At 40.9% G+C, this 12,500-nt stretch overlaps 1 protein-coding gene across 3 annotated transcripts in view; it reads right to left on the minus strand.

Annotated features, from left to right (window-relative positions):
* The window catches only part of LOC121685533 (cGMP-dependent protein kinase 1), an 83,842-nt gene that overhangs the window by 41,763 nt on the left and 29,579 nt on the right, over window positions 1-12,500 (minus strand). The window lies entirely within an intron of this gene.

A 12,500-nucleotide genomic window follows, 5' to 3' on the forward strand; every position in this document is an offset into this window, starting at 1 on the left:
AAAATACAAATTATACTAACACTTAATCTAAATCAATTCTAAAAACAGTATCCACATAGTGGTGATTAATAAATCAGAGGCGCTTGCAATGACTGAGGCAGGGACTGAGCCTGTGATTCTCTGTGCATAGTAAGGTATGGTAAGGTGCTCTAAGGTGCTCTGTGTGAATGAGTGTCATGGTGGTAGTGCAATGGTGATAGTGGTCATGGTGATAGTGCAAATGAGTAAGTCAACAGTGCAACAATGCAGAAATAAAGTAAAGTAAAGAAAATGCATAAGTGTGGCCACAGTTCGGCTGTGGCATGGAGAGGGGCGGGGGTTATGCATGTGTGCTGATGTGCTAATATAGCACGCAAACAGTGAGGCATAAAGACAGTGGTACAAGTGGCTAGTGGACAGACAGTACCAAACATGGAGGGGGTGAATAGGCAGACAGACTATGCAGAGAAGTCTATCTCTCCTCTTCCCTTAAGTGAGGCATTGAACAGTTCAATGGATCTGGGGACAAATTACTTTCTCAGTCTGTCAGTTGTGCAAGGCAGTGAGCGAAGTCTCCAGCTGATCAGGCTCTTCTGCTTAACAATAGTGCTGTGGAGTGGGTGACACTCATTGTCCAAGATGTCACCCTTTAGCATGGGTTGTTTTAGACATGAAGTCCTCTGAGGATACCCATGCTTATTAAACACATACAACAATCTTATTGCTGCTTTATAATAACCCAAATGAATTGAGATTTTTGAATGGATTGAAAGTCAACGATTTACAATATATATCTATAACAACATATTTTTCTCTCTTGATCTTACCTTTTCTACCACATTTTTGCAGTTCTCTCTAGGCTACAATCTCTCTCTCTCTCTCTCTTTCTCTCTTTCTCTCTCTCTCTCAAATGTGTGTGTGCCTGTCAAAAAGCCAGTGTATTAGTGAATGTGTGTCTTACTAATCCTGTGACAATTAACAGTGCTGTTATCCTAAGCTTCTATAGACTGACACTGACAAGCATACAGAATCTTAAAAGCTCAATGTGCACCACCCCCCAAACCCCAGTACATGTCAGTGTACATAAACACAAATTCATCTGCCTACCCATATACACACACTCATTTCATTACAATCTGAAGCTCCCTGAAGTTCCTAACCAAGACTGAGAGTTGTACAGAGGAGGTGGAGGAGGTTCAAATGCAAAACAATCTGATGATTGTTCAATGCTGTGCTGTTCCACCCACGTACACATGCACACAGCCCAAACAAGGAATACAACTCTGCATTTCCAACCACCTACACCATGCAAATACATAACAGAGCTCTGACTCATTAATTTATTTACCTTCTTACTGTAATACATTATTCTCACCAAGCTTCCCTTGTCTGAAACTGACAAATGACTGTTGTCTGTAGCACAGACGAAACCTGTTATTCTCTAGAAAGGCAACACTAGTTTCTAAAGATGCGGTCATATGCAGTCTGCAGCAATGCATAAAGCTACAGTATGATCACCCAGGTGCACATATAAACCTGAGCCGATCAAACCACCATTTTAAACAAATTTGGTAACCCTGTATGCCATGGTCAAGGCACATAAAAGGGCAATGACGCAGGAACATAGACGTGTGGAACTTCAGGGTCAAGCACTGCGTGGATGAGACTGCTGAAAGCTTGACCAAAGGCTTGAACCGCCCACTGAGAGTGAGAATGAGGCTGGAGCCCCATGGGAATCCATGCTGGTGTTCAGCTGATCGCACACAGACGTAACCACATAGGAGTGGGCCTTTTCAACACAGCCTTTTCAAGAGCGCAGTGACCCAGCAATGGCCCACACCGTGAAACAAGGACACACAGACATCATCTGGAGCAGGAAAACACTAAACCTTGATCATAGAGGACCAACCCCCAACAAAGGGTGGGTCTGAATCTACAAGCACTTTATGGAAACGTCTGACTTGGAAAGGTAAACATATCTGAAAGGTGGATAAAGCAATTGTTTGATTAATGTTACCAGCACAAGCAAGTGCATTTCAAAAAATGGTGTAGGAGAGAGTTGATCTGCCAACAGAGTGCAAACCATGTTTGCAAATAATACAGGCTCACCAAGCAAGTGTGAAACCCTTTATAATCACTCCAGGCCCAGTGAGGTGTGGAAGCATGCTTCTTAGAAACATCCTGCTGCAGTCCAATTTAAATGAGATGGGTGTGCAACACATTACTCTTTTAAACAACAGATGCAGTGCACAGGGCATGAAATGTTTTTGCCCTGAGAATACTGACAAGGCAAACTTTACTGAGACAATACATGTTGAGCATGCAGGACATGGTGATAAGGGGCATATGAAATGGTTATAAGGGGCATATAAAATAATGTGCATTTCTATTTTATATCTTATTCTTTCTTTTTTTATTAATCCATCTCCCTGCTGATCCACACCCACATGTCTGTGGATAAAGATGCATTATCATTTCAGCATCTCTGCTAATACTCATATCAATGATGACCATGCTGTTGATGCCTTTACGATCAACCAGAATGAAAATGATAAAAAAGTTGAATTTCAACTTGTGAAATTGGTAATGCAACACTGTGATGTTTTAAATTCTGAACAGGAACTATATTTCATTTCAGTGTAAGGTCTTCATAGACGATGGTGTCAGTCATTCTGCAGGATGATTAAGATGTTGGAGGACAAGAAAAGGGGGAGAAGAAAAGAAAGGGAAGAAGAAAGGAGAGGCAGGATCCTTTACTGAATAAAGCTGAATGAGGTCCTTTGTGGAGCACTGATGAAACAGCTTCCTCTGGGACATTTTGGCAGTGATATTTAAATGAAGCTTTAGCTATTGCTCATAATCTCACACAAACACAGAGACTCACAAGAAAATCTCACATAAATACACACACACAAATGGACGGACACACACACACACACACACATGAGAACACACACACACATGTGCACGCACCTGCAAACACACACACCCCCACACACAGTCTTTCAGAACAAATTGTGTGGGAATAACATTCAATCAAAGCCCATTCACATTCATATAAACAAATCTGAAAGAAGGCCCTCTCACAATCAAATGCAATAATTAAAGAAGCAACACAAGACCAGTAAATGTAATTCTAGTAAGTAATCTAAGTAATCTAATGAGCATGCAAGCATCAATGTGTTCGCTTGTTTGCATATGAGTGAGTTTGTGTGTGTGTGTGTGTGTGTGTGTGTGTGTGTGTGTGTGTGTGTGTGTATGCACGCGCGCACGTGCATGCGTGTGTGTGTCCTCTCTTTAAGTGCTTTACTCTCTCATTGCAAAAAAGGGAGGATAGGAGCCCTCGTGCAACAGCAGCAAAAACAACTAGTTCAGAATGTTATCCTCAAACTAAAAGTGCATTACTGTAATATGTTGATAAGATATGAAAGTTTATAAGTTAAAAAGTTTTCAAGTGGGATAATTTCAAATTCATATTACTGTAATGTTCCAATCCTCTGTCAGAAAACAAGTTTGACTGCATTGGCTGCTTGCTACACTCAATGAACTTCAAATGACACCTCACACACACACACACACACACACACACACACACACACACACAAAGCCAGGTGACACCCAGACATTGTTCCTAACCCTTCCAAATGACACCAGTGGTGCCAGCAGAACATTTTGACAGGGGTGGCCAGGGGAGGCCATTGCAAATCTTGGGGTGGCATGCCAAAACCATTCCATTTTAATGCATTTTCATAAATCATTTTTTTAAATGATTATTTTGTTTTCGGAACTGTAATTGGGTAATTGCTATTTACTTACAACATTTATAACTGCACTTTTATTAATATTACCTGAAAAACACAATTAAATAACATGACTTATTTATAGCTTTGGAAAAGAGTTCTTAGACAGTCTAAGCTACCCATATCTGGGAGTATGATGTGATCATGCTTGCATACAGTATCTTAGGTCAGCCTTTATATTAGGGAAAAATACTTTGTGTCTGCATCCATGTCACCTGAAGCATGCTGGTAGAAATATTTATTCAAAAGCACAGTTGATCTGTGGATGCCATGACCAACTTTTGATTCTTTGATTCGGAAAGCAAGTTCATTATTTTGGGCTGCTATTGAATATGTAAGGGATAATGTATAGAACGCCGGTCATTACTGGGAAAATAAGTCCCGACAGGGAGAACTGGACCCCGACGTGCAGTGGAGGGGTCTTGTTCAGCCCTGAAGGGACTTATTTTCCCAAAAATGACCGGCGTTCTATACATTATCCCGCTTATTACACGGCTACTTGCCAAAACGAAATAATAAACTCCCCACGATATGACTTTAGCCTACATATATAGCCTATTTGTTACCGTTCATCGTGGCATTTGCTGAAACAAATAGTTCGCAACAACACACGCTGAACTTGAATCAAACATTCTTTAGAACACAGCTGATCAACCGTCTGCTTTCACTTTTGAATGAAGTTCCAGTCGTTGTGTAGTGATATGAAATACCTGAATTAGAAGCCCAAACTCTGTTGCCATTGACAGCGGTCATTATTTTTTTCAGAGGTCCTTTCCTAGGAAATAATGACCGCTAGAACTTTGGGAAATCCCATTCAAGTCAATGGAGCGTTCTACTTGCCTTGTGAAGAGCCGTGTAATAAGTAAGGGATAATGTATTGTCCGCGGTTAATTATCAGAAAATAAGTCCCGACAGGGAGAACAGAACCCCGACGCGCAGCGGAGGGGTTTTGCTTCAACCTGAAGGGACTAATTTTTTCTGATAATTACCAGCGGACAATACATTATCCCTTACATATTATTATATTAGAATATATAGAATATATTTATTTCAGCCCAATGTAGATGGGTCATTCTACGAAACCGGTGCCTTTTGCGTCCGGTCCATTTCATGAGCTCTCAACAATGTAAAAATGTATCAAAATGTATTTCAAAGGATCAAACCTGTTAATTTAAGTGTTATGAATTACATAATGCATATTTCAATGTCATTGTAAATATAAATCCTACACTTTTTAGTCATCTTTACCAAGGACATGGCCAATTTCCCCATGTCCGGAAAGTCACATATGGAATTCGCACCTAATATATTAATTAGAACATTTCATTTTTTAACCAAATTTTCATTAATGTCATGATTAAAAATATGCTCTTGATACTATACTATATGTTTTTATAAAATAAAAGTATGATTTCCCATACAAAAATCATGATTTATGCTCGTCCCGTAGTTTTACATACCACCCCATAACGCTTACATGTTCTGGCTATTACAAAGACACTGTTTCTTTAAGTGACATCACAGACAGCAGATGACATCACTCAAACCCTTGCAGGAGCCAAGGTCTCAAGCAGGCAAGTTCCCACACAATTTGATATGATTTATTTGCTCTTTTTGGTAGTTAGATAGGGTCCGTTAAGCTTAACCTTACCACCCCATAACGTATAATAGATAGGGAAACTGTTAAATTAGGGGGGTTTTTTCAACTGTAATGTAAAGTGAAGGAAATTTTAAACTGAATGGTATATTTGCTATCTTAGCTAGTCAATTACAGTGCTAGCTGCAGTCATTCTGAGGTGAAATTTACCACCCCGTAACATACCACCCCATAACACTTTGTATCGTTATGGGGTGGTAAGGGGAATGTAGAGGGGGTGATAAGGGGAATGTAGAGTGGTTGTCATTGCCATTTAGATTACACAATTCATAAAAATTATATTTATAGTTTTACATACTGTGATGACTGGGGGAAACCTCTGTTCTTTCTGCAGTGAGCCCTTAGCAATTAGTCATAGCAACCAACTAATCTGTTGAATGCTGGTTCATCAGTATGCATTGGTCACTGTTAATATTTTATGACTATATTGTATGCCAATGTTAGCCTACTGGAGACTATTGTGGTGAGAAATAATTATTAACTAGTTGTGATGGACTTGTTGGGAAGGGCTAACTACAAGCAGAACGGAGGTTTCTGCGGTCATCACAGCAAATGAATGCATTTCAAAATGTGAGAGTACTTTTTTGTGTATCTAGTGACAACCCAGTCATGAACTCTCTCTCTCTCTCTCTCTCTGTCTCTCTCAACTTGGCACACACACCTAGTCAGTGTAAATAATTATGATAATTTTCATAATTTGCAGACAATCATGGCTCCAATGAGTAATGCTGAACGACAGTGACTATTCTGTGCTCGCCGCAATGCTGATCCAGAGAGGAGGCAGCAGTATCTAGAGATGGAGCGGCAAAGATGGAGACGAGATGTCGAAAGAGGGAAGAAGTTAGGGGCAGCCGTGGCCTACTGGTTAGCACTTCGGACTTGTAACCGGAGGGTTGCAGGTTCGAACCCCGACCGGTAGGCCACGGCTGAAGTGCCCTTGAGCAAGGCACCTAACCTCTCACTGCTCCCCGAGCGCCGCTGTTGTTGCAGGCAGCTCACTGCGCCGGGATTAATGTGTGCTTCACCGCAGTGTGTTTCACTAATTCACGGATTGGGATAAATGCAGAGACCAAATTTCCCTCACGGGATCAAAAGAGTATACTCATACTAAGTTGTTGATCAAAGATCTGAGTGAGAGGACCAATGACAGTTAAGGAAAAAGTGGAAGGAACAGAATGAGGCCCCGTCCATTTATTAGGGAAGTGCGGTGTAAGTTTAAATGTTACTAACGAAGGTATTATAGCAATATTATAAATGTGGCGACGGAATAGCCTAGAACTTGGGTAGGCCTAGCGTTCAGTAGCCTATGCACTTGCGGTGATAGCCAAAACTAATGTGAATCGCGGACTATCCTACAACCAAAGAAAGTAAAGCAGATTATTTGTACCTGCGTTAGCCAAATAAAGGACGGGACTGCACCCTTCACAAACCGTAAAAATGAAGTTTATTAGTTTTACAGTTGACTACAGTTGACAGTTCACTATCAGTCCACACAAACAATTCTGGTTTCCTTGCACTAGCCATTTTCGTCGTAGCCTATTCTGTCTGTTTGAATAGCCTACAGCATGCAAGCTTTGGTCAATTTCTGTAACAGAAACAGTGCCACCTCTAGGCCTGGGATATGAAGTAACGTGTTGAGTCGTGTTGAGATGGATCCGTTTGGACGCAAATATTCTTGATACGGTTCCAGGGAAGACGGAGGAAAAAAAGATCGGTTTGGTACGTGTGGACTAGCCCTGAAAGGAGAAAGCAGGCAAAGGCTAGCCTGGAAAATCCACACCCTGATAATCTAGAAAGATTAAGGGTCTGGCCACGAACAATCATGTAATGGCCCAACTCGAGGGGTGGCACCAAGCATGCATTTGAAAATCTCACTGCACACAATTGGATAACACCAGACCAATGTTTACTCTGAATGATTCCGGACTTTGACGCAATTGGTTTGCCAACGTTGCAGCGCTGTCGTCATCAGTTTAGCGCCCCTCTGGCCCGCCTATGTCAGATACGATTTGATTGGTTCCACGGGATGCAAGGGGAAAAAATAACGTGCATCATTGCTCATTGCCAGAGTGTCTCGCAGAGACAATTCCATTGTGCTCTTGCGAGAACTCTGGATTTCCAGGGTAGGCGAAGGCTAGAATGAAGGCTTTTGACACCCCTCCTGAGAGTACTTTATCTTTTTCAATGTACCCAATTTTATGATCATATTTCAAAAATGAATGTACTCAATCTTCTGAAATCTATCCATGTTGAATGTAGTATTTCATGACATAAATTTGCATTTTAAACTTCATATCAATAAATATGTTTATATATACTTTGGATCTTGCCTTATTACGACATTAACAGTCCACACATATGTCCAGAACTAATCAAATTATTGTTAAATTATGGAAACAAACAAAATTAACCACCCCGTAACAGGATTTACCACCCTGTAACATGACTTACCACCCCATAACATGTGTTTTTAAAAAAAAAAAATACTAGAGAGTGAGTGAAATAGCCCATAAATAAATGTTTGATCATAGTGTGATGAAGTGGGCCTATTTACACATGTAACTTTAATTTGACAATAGGGAGTAAAATAGCCAATATTGTTCAAAACACCAACCAATGGGCATGCGGAATTCACAGTTTGAAGATTAGAATCTAAATTCTGCAAATCTCCAATTAAAAAACAAACCTATAACTTTTAATATCAAATTAAGGACATTTTTATGACAGGAAAACATGAAATGTTCTGAATTCAATTTATGCATTATGTCTAAATGGAGCGCATCTTGTCCGTTACGGGGTGGTAAAAAAAAAGACACCTGGGCTACAATAAAAAGGAAAATATTAATAGGGATTTAAGCCTGAGGTGGGAAAATATTTTTTTATGCAGGTCATATATGTCTTATATCATGTGGATGTCTTAAAATATGGAAAATTTAGAATTTTTGCTGCAATTTCAAAAACGGATTACTCGGGATCCGCTTACTGTACAGAGGATGCTTCATATCCTCGTGTTCGGTAAGGTCTGCTGTTTATTTTGATATGGTTTTCTATGTTTTGATCAAGGTGTTCGTGAGATATACTACCGCGAGTAATGGGGGTAGAGATAGACGAAGCCCTGTGTGCACAATGGAAATATGATTAAATGGCAAGTATATCCAACGTTAATTTTCTCGCGAACCGTTTATCACAACACCTAGCTGCTGATATCATGGGAAAGCTCTTTCATGCTCTTTCATGTGATATCTGTGTAATTTATGTGTGATAAGTACTCAATAATACTTGGGTAATTCAATGGGTGTGAATTTGGACACATTTTGCGTCCGTCGGCCACATAGCCTGGGGTGGCAACAGGGGTGGCCAGAGTTTATGTTGTGATGGCCGCGGCCACCCCTTGGTGTTTCCCCTGAATGACACAAACACATGACCATCTCTCTACCACAATCAAATATCACCCAACAAACACTATCAAAACAAGCTCACAGAAAATCAGTTGGTGGTGATATAACATAATAGCTTCCTCCATCTTGGCGTGTATCACTTTCAATGTTCATAACCGACAGGACATACATAGGGGAAGTATCAAACAAACATTAGGTATGTGACTGATGAGACTCCATATGTGTTTACATATGGGTCAAGTCAAGTCAATTTATTTACAGAATATAGGACATTTTACGCAAGAGGGTTGACCCAAAGTGCTTCACAAATGATTCAAAATTACTAAATGGAGGGGGGGCGGTCATTCAACCTCTGTTCATCACACACACACACAGGACACACACACACGCATGCACGCACACACACACAAACACACACACACCCCATGGATAAAAAATAAAATGATATCTAATATATCTATAAGGAAACCAGGCAACCCACTCTACATGTGGATTAGGAAATATATTAGATATCCGTACACAGACACATACACACTTGAGAGTCCTCTGTGGTATACTGAAGCTGACTGAACCTCCCCCTCTTTATTCAGGTGTGTGTGTGTGTGTGTGTTTTCATGACATATGACACTGTTTCAAAGATCCGCTTTGGCCAGTTCATTTATTTTCCCCTTCATCTCATTGACCAGTGAGGTATGATATCTGAGCTGGAGATGGTGATCAATAACATACTACCATTGATTACACACACACACACACATGCGCACACACACACACACACACACACACACACACACACACACACACACACACACACACACACACACACACACACACATCATCATCCTCATCATCATCCAGCAGACTGTCTAACTGACCTTGACCAGGAGTAAGGTCAGTGAGATCCTCTTTTTCTCTCTAAACTAAAGACACTGTCTTAAAAATAGGCGTCATCACACACACACACAAACAAACACATACAGTAACTGGCCTCAAGTCTTAGGACACTGTGATCTTTCAACCCAGCATATCCTCAAGACCCGTTTGGGAGCGTGTTGCTATGGCAGCAAAATGAAGGTAGCACTGCTCTCTCGATTCAATCAAGAACACAAAGCTTCCTGGCCCCAAACCAGCCTGCCAGAGTGTAAAATAGACCTAGGATCTCTGTGAGCACAGTTATGAATATTTTTGCCACTGAAGTATATATATATATATAAGTACATATACTTGTTTGATCCCGTGAGGGAAATTTGGTCTCTGCATTTAACACAATCGGTGAATTAGTGAAACACAAACAGCACACAGTGAACACACAGTGAGGTGAAGCACACACTAATCCCGGCACAGTGAGCTGCCTGCTACAATGGTGGTGCTCGGGGAGCAGTGAGGGGTTAGGTGCCTTGCTCAAGGGCACTTCAGCCGCGGCCCACTGGCCGGGGCTCGAACCGGCAACCCTCCGGTTACAAGTCCAGAGTGCTAACCAGTGGGCCACGGCATGACTGGTACAAAAACACAATGGAATGGTAACGCTAGAATGAATAAATAAACCAAATGCTGCTAACATTCTAAAGACACACAACAGAAATTGATGGTAAAATCAGAAATCAGAAAAGAAGCTGGAAAACCTAGAAACAAGCACACTAGAATATCAACCCAAAAGATCAAAAGAAAAAACATAGCAAGTGTGCAATAGTGTAATATCAAGAATTCCGGTTGCACACTGCCAATGTCAAGGACTTCATTCTCCGTATAATAAGTCAGAGTAGCATCAGAATTAGGTTGAAGCCGATTTGTTAAAGGAACCATATGTAAGAAATGTATTTCAATTAATCATAAAATGGCCCTGATATGTCACTAGACATTAAGAAATCATGTTCATTTCAAATGCTTGTATCACTGACAACAGTAGTCTGGCCAGGATATTGTCATTTAAAAAGTGAAGTTGCAGCCCTCAACTTATGTTGATGTTGTGTTTTGTCATGTCATGTTGTGTTGTGGCCCGATGCGCCACCCTCCACCTCTCTACTAATCATGAAGTCAGTAGTGTTTCGGCATCTGGGTTGGCAACCTCGAGTCAGGGGGAGGGGGAGGGGATACACCACTCTACAGTCATTTGAAAGTGATTGCAGTACCAGTTTTGGCGACAATCTTACATACAGTATGGTTCCTTTAAGGTACAAGAAGTGCATTGTGTTGTGTGGCTTTATTCTCAACAGAGATAACTCCCCTGTCCTTGGAACCAAACCACTTCGTACATCTAACATGCAATCTTAAGTTCCATCAGCTATTCAAGGCCTCCCAGAGTCCAGGCAAGTACAGGCAACTGTAATCCTGTAATCTGTCTGTGCACACACACACACACACACACACACACACACACACACACACACACACACACACACACAGGTGTGTGTCCGTTGGAAACCCCTACAATGCTGTTTTTGAACCCGTGGGCTAATTCATTACATCATTCTCCAGTCCCCACATCACTTATCTCATCCACTGACGGATGGACCAAAACACACCGTCTCGCGAGACTCACTAACGAGGGAGTGTTTAAATGTGTTCTAACTCCTTCTAACACAACTTCTAACTCCTTTTGGGGCGTGCTTCTGTCTTTTTGCTCTTTATGTTGATGTATTTATTTGCCTGATGTTTTTATCCAGAGCGACTTACAGATGTCATTCCCTGGAGCAACTCAGGGTTAAGAGCACAAGTTGCTCAAGGGCACAACGGTGACAGCTGGGAATCCAACTTTCCAACTCTTTTCAGGCCATAACATGCAAACCCAGCTCCTTAGCCAGTATACTACCACCACCATGCAGACATCTTCTCTTATTTTTTTCCCACTATGGCTTTGCATGCTTGAGTCATCAGTTATCCAAACAATGAATCTACAACTTAAACTTACAGGAACTCAGCAGCGGATGCTGAAATCTTGTTGATTTTTTGCTTCCCCATAAAAAAAACAACCTTCCAGTCACTACCCTTATAACTCACACGCTGACACACAGAGAGAAAGTCAGTCTAACCTTGAGCCTTACACACACCATAGATTTAGAACACCAGCCAGATATAATCAAATAAGATTATCAGACATCACACACTAGGCAACATTCAAAGGTAGGGTAAGCAATGCAATAACAAACAAACAATAACAAAACACTGTGTGGAGTTTACTGAAGGGATGAGTGAGCTCCCTGTCTGGTGTGTTTTGTTTGGTCTTTGGTTCACAAATAATGCAAGCTGCTTTGGACTAAAGTGTATACTTATACTATATACTTATATGTTAAGAAACATAAACGGAAGCATGAGAGTAAACAAAAGAGACGTCATCCAGCATCCTTACCCTTCCTGTAAAGCACACAAATTAAAGAACTCACACAATGTCCAGACATACACACACTCACACACACAGACACATTCACTCACACATACAGTCAAATCACTTACAGTCAAATCACCTGTCTAGAAAGGCTATACGCTTTGTAATGAAGACTTTCTGGATGGTGAGATAAAGACATATTTCAAACCATAAAGACATAATTGTAAAATAATGTCTCTATGATTGAGTTAAAGCCATTTGTAACTCCACACAGCTGAATGCATACAGTAGATGAGAATATAGTACAGACCTAGGTGTCACAGAAGGAAGAAATGCATAGGGAG

The sequence above is a fragment of the Alosa sapidissima genome, chromosome 16 (genome assembly GCF_018492685.1).
Source record: "Alosa sapidissima isolate fAloSap1 chromosome 16, fAloSap1.pri, whole genome shotgun sequence".
Lineage (NCBI taxonomy): Eukaryota > Metazoa > Chordata > Actinopteri > Clupeiformes > Clupeidae > Alosa > Alosa sapidissima.